Here is a 10,253-nt window from a genome sequence, read left to right as displayed (position 1 = left end):
TCCAAATTGGATACAAATTGTATTAAGCCTTTGTATTCAAAGTGGAGAAGCAAACAAAATCTGGGCTACCACCTTTGCTTTGAAATCCATTACTACAAAGGGGAAATATTGACCTCCATTTGAATAGTAGAAATGGAAGATGGCATTTTTACTAATGGTTGCTTTTCATTTTATGATGTTCCTTTCCTCAGCTCCGGATAAAGTATGATGGAAGTCAGTCCTAGGTATGAAAAGGACCTCATTTGTTCAAGCAGTTGGCCATTTATTAACCATTTACTAAGATGGAATTTCTTCTAAAAAAAACATGATTTAAGATTTGGCAGAGTTAATCCTCAGCTTATTTGCCTAAAATTATCCAGCAAATAGATGTAACAAGCGTTTGAGGCCAACCCTTGTTTGTGAAAGAAGGGCTGCATCATCTGCATATAGCAGGATTGGTGTTTTCCAAACCCTATCCTTGATACTTGAGCATTTGGATCTTGTAACGCTTGTTCTAGATCATTGATATAAATATTAAAAAGAGATGGTGCCAAAATACAAGTTTGCTAACACCTTTCATCATTGAAATTGGATTTGAGAGCCTTGGATTTGAGAGCCTCACATCTGACAATCAACTGACTATCAGAATAAATGCTGATTATCAGCCCAAGTAGCATTTTATCTTCCAGAATTGCATCCAATTTAGTCCATCACCTGAGTCTACTGATAGAATTGAAGGCCAATTTTAGATCCATAAAGGCCACAAATAATTTGCCCTGAGGTTGACTTACCGGTAAGTGTTTTTCAGCAAGATGTGAATCAGACAATGGTCAGTTGTTGAATAATTTGCTCTAAAGGCTACCCGTGCATCTGTAATAACCGAGTTTAAGTTTAAATAGGCTTCTAATTTGTTATAAAGATATCTAGCATAAAGCTTTCCCATTACCAAAAGAAGACTTTGTGGTCTACAGTTCTCTGGACTAGATTGTGAGCCCTTTTTAAAGATAGGAAGCACCACAGCTTGTTTCCAACTAATTGGAAATCTGCCAGAGGCGTTTTTATAGTTAATAAGGCAGCAATTAAGGGAGACCACCAGTTCATATTTGATTTAAGCTATTCAGCAGGTATAAAGTAATTTTTCAGGGCTTTGCCTGTTTTGAGCTGTTTAATTAGAACTGTAGTCTCCTCTGTTGTCAATGGACGCCATTTTGGGGCTTCTTTTAACAAATCTGCTATATTCAGTTCCATTCTAATTTCCTGATCATTTTGCTCCACGAAAATAGATTTGAAATAATCCTCCCAAATCTGAGGCAGCATATTATAGCTTGGGACGGCATTATGTGAGGATAAAGCTCCTCTTACCATTAGCCAAAACATTTTTGAATCACAAAAATAATGCCTAGTGGGTGACCTTGGGCTAGACGCAATTCTCTCAGTAGCTGATAGTTGCAGTGAACTCTTCACATGTAGAACAAGATTCGAGTCCAGTAGCACCTTAAAGACCAATAAGATTTTCAGAAGCTTTCCAGACTCAAATCTCCCTTTGCCAGATACCTCTTCTCCTGAAACCAACAGGGCTACCCACCTGAAACTTTTGTTCACTCATGTATACAGCTCAAACAATTTCACTGTAAAAAAAAGTGTTGAGATTTTGTATGTAAACAAGTTGCTGAAGTCTCTGTTTGTGACCTGATCTATTGATTAGCTTTTGGTCAGTCAGACAGTCATTGCTTACATGTCAGTGAGCACGTACATCTGAAGTTATAAAGTTAACTCTGTTTCTTTTTTTGAGCAGACCAGCACCAGCACCAGCACAGGGCAGCAGATAGATACCAAGATGTAACCAAACATACACTAATGTAGATGTGTAACAGGAAAAACAGGATTTCTTATTTTATCTCCATGTAACCCTCCCTTTATAGTTAGTAAACTCATGTATATATAAAATCAACTGAAAATCTGTCTCTTCTACTCTGCTAATGTATATATTGTTGGGTGAACTTGGGTGAATCTTTAAAATCCCAATGTCAGTTAATTGTTGAGTATACACACACACCACCACCACCACCACCACAAAAAGAAATGAACTGAAACTGGGATTTTAAGAATTGACCTCCTAGACCAGTGCAGTGCACGTCTGACAGCCGCCACACAGGTTGTCATGTAGATGCAATCCTGCGCTTTGATGCGCCACTCCCCCTTTTAAGTCATTTTATCTGAGCTGGAGCCCAACTGCCCTCGTATAAAATGACGTCCAGAGTGTGCGTCCTCTCTTCATAACCATTCATGATTTGCGCCCAGTCTTGCGTGCCCATTTCCTGCGTGCGCGGGGCGCTTTCTTCGCTGGCGAAACCCTGCATCCTATGGCAGAGCCCTGAAGCAATTAGTTGCAACCTACATTTTTTGCTTCAAAGTCCCGCCTCTCAGAGCTGTCAATTCCGTTTCCCTTCGCCTTGAAAGACTGCAAAGAGGAGGAGGCGGCGCGTGTGGTTTTTGCTGCGGCTGTTGAGGGCGCATGCGTGATGGAAGGAGCCGCTGGCGGGGATGGGGGCTTCGCTGCAGCGGCTGCGGCTCTTTTTTTGCGGTTTGGTGCAGGCTTGTGTTTTCTGAGCTTCTGTGTCGCTGGTCTTAACTCTTAGTTGTCCGGTCTAATTCAGGGATGCGGTTTTTGAAGTGCGCGTGGAAGGAAGAAACTTCTGCCCGAGTTGTAAAGGCTGGCTCGAGGCCTCTGCGCTCCATTCCAGCGAGGGTTCCTCCCTATCTTTTCCTCCTCCTCCTCCAGCCTCAGTCCCCTTCTTGTCCCAGTGAACGTTTTATAGCGGTTTTCTTTGCAGGGATGCCTATTCCGTCTAGCTCTAGTTCTGCTCCGCTAGTTAGACCAAAGCTGCCTGAGTTTCAGGTCTTTTATGGGGGGTGGGATGGGATGGGATGGGATGATTAACCATCGTTGCATGCTGGAAAACACCTTCTCTGCGGAAACTCTTCGCCTTGGCTAGTGTGTCGTGCAGTACAGTTCTATTCACGATTACTTAAGAGTAAGTCTAAGAGTAAGTCTGGACTCAGTTGCTGACTCCCAAGTCAGTGTGCATAGGATTGTGACTTTATTGATCTGGTTTAGTTAAAGTTACTTGAGACTGAAAAGAAGCTCAAACCAGTTTGGGCTGTCTGGGGCAAATATCCTAAGGAAGAAACTCCGAAAGGAGCGTAGGATAGGAAGGGAAAGTGTGTCGGGATGGGGCTGTACAGTGGCCAATTCCACATGGGGAAATACCTGGAGGTTTGTGGGGTAGAGCCTGGGGAGGGGGCGGTTTGAGGCGGGACTTTAGTAAGATATAACGCCATAGACTCCGCTCTCCAAAGTAGCCACATTCTCTAATGAAACTGGTCTCTGTAGTTTGGAGATCAGTTGTAATTCTGGGAAATCTCCAGGCCTCACCATAGATGGGTGGGAAATTGTGGAAATTAAGTGGGGGGGGGGGATCAGTGAAGCAAGACTGGAGATGTGGCCAGTTCTGCACCTTGCTCATAGCTTTCTGTATGAAAAAGATGTTCATTTGCAAGAAGGGATGCGTGGTTGGAAAGAGTGAAAATAGACTTAAGAAGACAAATACCTGGTCACTGGTGCATTGCTTTATCTATGTATTTTTAACTGTGTGCAAGCAACATGAGCATGTTCCTATTCACTGGGAGAAAACTTCAGTGGTAAACCAGAGGTATAGCTTGCAGTCTAGATGGAAAACATATGTAATTCCAAATACTTTCCCCCCACAGGTAGATGTAGCTCAAGCGATGAAAAAAATGAATTGGAGAGATGGTGAGAAGGCCTTCAATCAGGTGAGGAAAGTATTTTATAAAAACGAAAAGTGCAAATACCTATTTATGCTTTTAAACTACCTCTTTAGTAAGCTTTTTGTTTCTCATATTGTAACTCTTACTTTTGTTTAGAATTGTAGCAGTCATATCAGGTGAAACTTGCCCCCTCTTGAAAGATATTCTTAAGGTAACACATTTTAATGCTGTGACATTGATGTCTGTTTTCTGGGAGCACTATTTTGATGTTATTGCTGGGTGTAAAACCTGTGGGCGGACAAATGGTTGCTGAGTAGGTAGACCTGCCAGGATCTAGCTTTGTAGCAGCTAGCAGAATCTTGCCCTAGATTAGTAAACTGCCACACACTTTTGGGGGTGTTTCTTTATGCAATAGTAAGTGTGAACATGCTGCCAGGAGCTTGATGGTCATATATGATACTGAAGAAGAATAGAAGAAGAGTTGGATTTATATCCCCCCCTTTCTCTCCTGTAAAGAGACTCACATTGGTTTACAAACTCCTTTCCCTTCTCCCCTCACAACAATCACCCTGTGAGGTAGGTCGGGCTGAGAGAACTCAGAAGAACTGTGACTAGCCCAAGGTCACCCAGCTGGCGTGTGTTGGAGTGCACAGGCTAATTTGAATTCCTCAGATAAGCCTCCACAACTCAAGCAACTGAGCGGGGAATCAAACCCAGTTCCTCCAGATTAGAGCACACCTGCTCTTAACCACTGTGCCACTGAATATAGATCTTATTGCTTTTTACTAACCACAGAAACTCATGCTCCAGTCTCTGTTGTTGTCCAATAAGATATTCTGATTCCTGAATTTCTAACTGTTCTCCAACAGAAAAGTATGTCACTTTTGTAATTTGCTATTAGAAATATTAGATTTTGTTTTTAGAAAATATTAAACTTTGTCTTGAATGCACAGTATTCAGGGCTTTCTTACAATCTCACTTTCCTAAAATGTAAAAATCTGCAGTTTAAATCTGTAGGGAGATATGCTGGACATAAACTGGTGTCAAATCAAATTGACCACTAGAGGGAGCCAAACACATGCAGAACAACTCCCTCCCCCCCATATGAAAACGCAAATGAGGAAAATTAGAATGTGCAAAAACCCTAAATGTTTTAAGTCATGTGGATATTTCACAGTATCTTAAGACCACTTGCACTTAATAAGGTCTGCCAGAGAGATACAAATTGATGTTCATTTATTTTATTTATATCCCGCCCTTTCCCTGTTGTACACTGCCCTGAGCCTGTTTGGGAAAGGATGGCTTATAAATGAAATAAATAAATAAATGGTGATCACTGTGACTTCTCAGACAATCTGTTCCCTAGCAATTCTTTCTGCTTAATTTATCCCTTTAGAAGCTTCTCTGGAATCTTCAAGGTAAAAATCAGATCTCTCTTAATTTCTTAAACACTTTCTAGTGTGCAATAAATGTTGATTGACAACTCATTTTTAATACAGTGGCTAGTGTTCACAGCAATTGCTGATTGTGTGGAATAAAAAAGAATTGGAAAAGGAAAATGACTTATTCTGTAACTCCTTATGGGTAACTAACTATCTTTGGCCCCTTCCGCACACGCAAAATAATGCGTTTTCAGACCACTTTCACAACTGTTTGCAAGTGGATTTTGCTATTCCACACAGCTTCAAAGAGCACTGAAAGCAGTTTGAAAGTGGATTATTCTGCATGTGCTTAATAAGCCTCTGATTTTTTGTAAAGATGTCCTGTATGCATACAGGGGACCTGTTTATTGTGTCATGCTAATGCTATAAGCTTGGTACATTTGTTGTTTAGTATGACTTGTAGATGACAAATAAGTACAATAGAGCTCATGTGTGCTTTATATATCTCTATTTTTCTGTTTTAGCAAATGACTGCTTCAAGTTAGCCATTTAGCAAACTCAGCAGCAGCAGCACAATTAGATATTGTGAAAATCCTATACTTACCTCCCAGTGCTTATATAGAAGAGCTAGAAGTTGAAATCTTAAGCCTTAGAGTATACCTTTAAGCAGTTAGAACCTTCTAGGTTTGCTGACTTCAGTGGGTATAGCAGGTGTAACTCTATTTAGGATTGCACAGCTAGTCAAGCAGTAGGGTTGCTTCAATGTATAAAGATTACTTGATAATGCCTAATTTGTGTTAGGCCTCCAATTTTGTCCCCAGCAAAAGCACTATTCCTCTATCAGCTATTTGACAAGCAAAATATATATTTTGTTTGGGGGCCTGACAATGAGGGAAGGTTTGTTTCCTGTCGGCCCAGCAGACTTTCTATTTATACAGGCAGAGAACAAAATTAGAAGACTACAGAGCTGCTGACGTCAGAAGTGTGAATTGCTTGATACCAGTGTGTCAAGCCTGAACACAGTAAATGAAGGTTAATGAGCTGTTCACAGTGGTGGTTTCTGTGTTCAGGTGAGGAGATTAAATGCATGCTTCTTTATTGCTGACCTGGACCTTTACCTCATAGGCCTAGACCTGCTTGAGCTGTGCACTTTGTAACATCATGGGTAGCCTATCAATTTTGGTTACTTTTGTTTGTGGAGTGCTAAACTAAACGGCCACCTTGGCACAGGGAGCCCTTGTGTGCAGTCTTGGAACTCTTCTGTAAAGGTAGCCAACATCACTCTTTCAGAGCTGTTCATTCTAGCTGACCCAAGAGCATTGCCCAATTTCTACATGAGGTGCATGAGCACAGTCTTAGATCTTGGTCCCTCCCAGTCAGGAGCTGAGCCAGGTCAGTGGTTCATATGGATACACCTCAGAAGATGAATAATTCTTGTTTATGTACAGTGCATGTATTTTGACTTTAATGAAGGCCATGTGCAATTTTAATTTTAAAAAGTGGACCTTTTACTAGGGTTTGGGAAGTACTGGCTTTATGTGTAGTGTTTGTGTTGTCTTCTGCTCATCCCAATGACCCTTTTTGTTTATTGCTTCGCAGGCAAATACAGATGGAAGAGCACTGTTCTAGTGTTGCAAAATACTGTGCACTGGGATTGCACCAACTTTATGTAACTGTGTTGCAATTCTTATTTGCTTTAGCAAAGCCAGTCTGTGTGGAAACAAAATGTATAGACTAAATTTAAAGGAGGATTACACAGTGTCAACTTGGGAGACTCCAGGTGGTAGAGAATGTTGCAGTTTTGTTATTATCAGAAACTGTGCTAATCATGTATATCATTCACATACTGAAAAAAAAACCGAGGTGACTTTGGTTGGGAAGGCAGAGATTTTTAGCAACACTCTGCTTTTGATGGGAGTTCATCTGTCTCGGTTAAGAGCCTTGGGATTATACTGGACCCAGTGTTATTGCTGCAGAATGCAGCTGTAAAAAAAAGCTTTCTTCCAACTCAGCCTAGTCGATGAGATGGCCCCTTGTGTATGGGTGATCTGGCCACCTGGATTCATGCCTCAGTGACAGCCAGACTAAGCTATTATAGTGCACTGTACACTGGTCCGCCCTCAAAATCAATTCAGAAACTGCAGTTGGTGCAGAATATTTTAGCTCAAGTTAGATGGAGCATGTCTGTTACTCCCGTTCTACAGTCACTCACATGGTTGCCCATCAGCTTAGTTTAAGGAACTGCCTATTACATGCAAAGCCCTCCATAGCCCTGGATCTTCATTTTTGCTAAACCACCTCTCCTGCTGTGCATTACCACTTCAGCTTTACTCATTTGAATAAGGTCTTCTGTAGGTGCCACCCTGCAAATGGGCAAAATCAACAACTGTTCGTAGCTTCTCTGCAGTAGCCCCACCTTATAGAACAACCCATCTGAGGAGGTCAGGAAGGCTCCTGCTCGGGTAGCTTTCCACAAACTGCAAACCTGAATTATTCACGACAGCTTCTCTATGCAGGCTTACAAGGTTACACTGTACTAATATTTTTACAAAGTTTCTTAGATAAGTTATCAGTGGTTGTGGTCTGATCTACTCTATTTAGCTTACTGAAACTAGCATCCTACTATGCAATTTTTGTATCATTTAATACGTTGTGTTAAGAAATGCTTAAGTTTTGCCTCAGGTGTTTTTTTAGATTTCTGATTGGTTCTACAACCATTTTTATTGAATACCCCACCCTGTTTGTTGTATTGACTCTCTGTGTAATCTGCCTTGACTCCAAGTTAGAAAGGTGGCCTGTAGATAATGTAAATAAAATAAATGCTCCACTAGAGGGGGCGAAAGTACATCAAGTGGTCTCTTCCTTTCTTCCTTTAACAATGAAAACAAGTGCTGTAATTGCATTCCAGGAATTCTTCTTCTTAATAGGTTTCATAAAGGAGCTAGCACAAAAAGCCAACCATATGAAAAGAGGTGTTGTGCTTTGGCATTCAGTTTTAGTGAGGCTGAGGAGCATCTCTGTAAAAATATTCTGGCTGTGTACTCTTATCATGTATTGTCGAAGGCTTTCACGGCCAGAATCACTGGGGTGCTGTGTGGTTTCCGGGCTGTATGGCCGTGTTCTAGCAGCATTCTCTCCTGACGTTTGGCCTGCATCTGTGGCTGGCATCTTCAGAGGATCCTCTGAATACTCTTATCATGTTTGTGTTGTGTATGTTGAGCAGCTGTTGAATATGTACATTGGACTTTTAAAGCAAGGGCAGTGGTGTAGCGCCAAGGGGGCGGGGGGTGGCCAGGGTTTAGAGGGAGCATTCCGGGGCAGGGGTGTAGAGTGTGCACGTGCCCTTGGCACAGTTCTCTCCTCGCTCTAGCCCTGAGCAAGGGCTAAAGTGGTAGAGGCTGAGAATGGTGGTAAAACATGTTTCAGTATTTCCTAAGCTGCAGACTCCATCTAGGTATCCTTTTAATTCTTAATGGGCTGTCTTAATGAGCACTTCGATGCCTCCTCAACAGGGTAACTTTAAGCTGAAATTCTCAGTCACAGTCCCCAACTTTATACATGTGATGAGAAAACGCAGCATGATCACTGTTGAAACATTCTATTAAAGTTAATAGGACTTGGAAGATCACACAGTTCCTAACAGGTTTTAAGAAGACAGTATTGGTAATCTAAGCAGGAGTGTAGAATAGACCATTTCCATCATTCTTTCAGCTGAAAACTTTCTACTAAAAATTATTTTCATAGCATTTGTATGTTGTTGCTAGTCAAATCACGCAGCTGTGGAGTTATAATTAGATTCTTCAGAAGCCTGCTAAGCACTGGATCTAGTTATTTGAACAAGGCTCAAGTTAGGGTGGAAAACTTCAATACCACACAATTAGAAACCAAAAAGTGGAGTACATTCACTTGACTGCCTGCAAGTTAGATCAGTGTCAAAACTAAAGCTTTAGCTGCCAGAACTCAATGCTTGGATCAGCATCCCATTTTTTTTTCTGAACTTTTTTTTAGATGACCACAATTAGGATATGAGAATGTGTGAATAAGCCTCTGAAGGGAAAGTTTGTAAACGCTATGGTCAAATGTTCTAGTAAAAAGTTTCAAAGTAAACTTTGAATGATTGAATAGAACTCTTAAACCGCATTTAATGGGTTTTCCCCCTTGTTTAATATTTTGGTCTGATTACTTTTTAGATATTGATAAAAAAAGGCAAATTTGAGACTTGTACAAAATGTCAGATAAGCCCTGTCTACATAAAATGTGTCAGACATGCTTAAATCAGATCCCAATGTATTCTTGACCATTGTGATTCAAATTTTTCAGGGAAACTCGCTTCACAGTACCCAAAGAATCATATTAAAATGAACCCCGCCAAGAGTAGCCTTTGCTAGTAGGGGTGAAGTACTTTTCCTCGTGTGTCTGTTGTCCATTCAGTTCATGGCTTGTCAATTGCTCTCCCCCTGTGGGCATATTTAAACAAGTTCTGAATACATATGGGATGGAGAAGCTGTTGAATAACTTGAGGCTGTGGGCAAGGATTGGTGGGGAAGCTGGTGGCAACATCAGTAATAGTAAACAGTATAAAAATGGGCAGTTCACTGAAAATGCTAGCCCAGTACATTTGGGTTTGGGCGCACTCATGTATCGTTTTCTTTCCATTTTGGAAAGGGATAGAAACAGTTTTTGGGTGTGCTAAACTCTTTTTGTGTGTTTGTGTGAAGAGCTCACTTGCTTAAGGCATCTGGGTATCCCAGAACATTGGACCTCAAGCTTATGAGTCTCTTGTTCTAGACTGTGATCCACAAAATTTGTTGACAGGAGAAAATCTGCAGGAACTCTAGGAAGAGGAGTCTTGGCTAATGAAAGAGTTCTTAAACTAAGCAGCTGAGCTGGGAAACCTAGGTGCCTTGTATTTTGCACTAGCCATTCTGGCATAACCTTCTGGGAATGGGTGCGGCTTTGCTGAACTAGCTGCATTTTTTCTTGTTGATGACAATGTTGGATGTTTAAATGCATTCCTCAGAGCTATGCACGAAGGAAATCCTATCTTGCAGATGGACATTGGATCAGATGATGTACTACCAAAGAATTAGCATTTCTTGTAAT

At 41.2% G+C, this 10,253-nt stretch overlaps 1 long non-coding RNA gene and 1 other non-coding gene across 4 annotated transcripts; both read left to right on the top strand.

The window, feature by feature from the left end:
• Window positions 1-2,643: 2,643 nt before the first annotated feature.
• LOC125430027 lies at window positions 2,644-7,997 on the top strand. 3 transcript variants are annotated; one of them, XR_007244085.1, is made up of 5 exons: window positions 2,644-3,014; window positions 3,751-3,813; window positions 3,925-3,979; window positions 6,089-6,220; window positions 6,750-7,997. It is a non-coding gene; the product is annotated as an uncharacterized LOC125430027 (long non-coding RNA). The 3 variants fall into 3 exon arrangements; XR_007244086.1 differs by having other exon boundaries at window positions 6,089-6,542; XR_007244084.1 differs by having other exon boundaries at window positions 6,089-7,997.
• Window positions 4,059-4,239, top strand: LOC125430357. The gene has a single exon (XR_007244144.1). It is a non-coding gene; the product is annotated as a small Cajal body-specific RNA 16 (non-coding RNA).
• Window positions 7,998-10,253: the final 2,256 nt, after the last annotated feature.

The sequence above is a fragment of the Sphaerodactylus townsendi genome, linkage group LG03 (genome assembly GCF_021028975.2).
Source record: "Sphaerodactylus townsendi isolate TG3544 linkage group LG03, MPM_Stown_v2.3, whole genome shotgun sequence".
NCBI classification, from domain to species: domain Eukaryota; kingdom Metazoa; phylum Chordata; class Lepidosauria; order Squamata; family Sphaerodactylidae; genus Sphaerodactylus; species Sphaerodactylus townsendi.
This window is presented reverse-complemented; position numbering and strand designations above follow the sequence as displayed.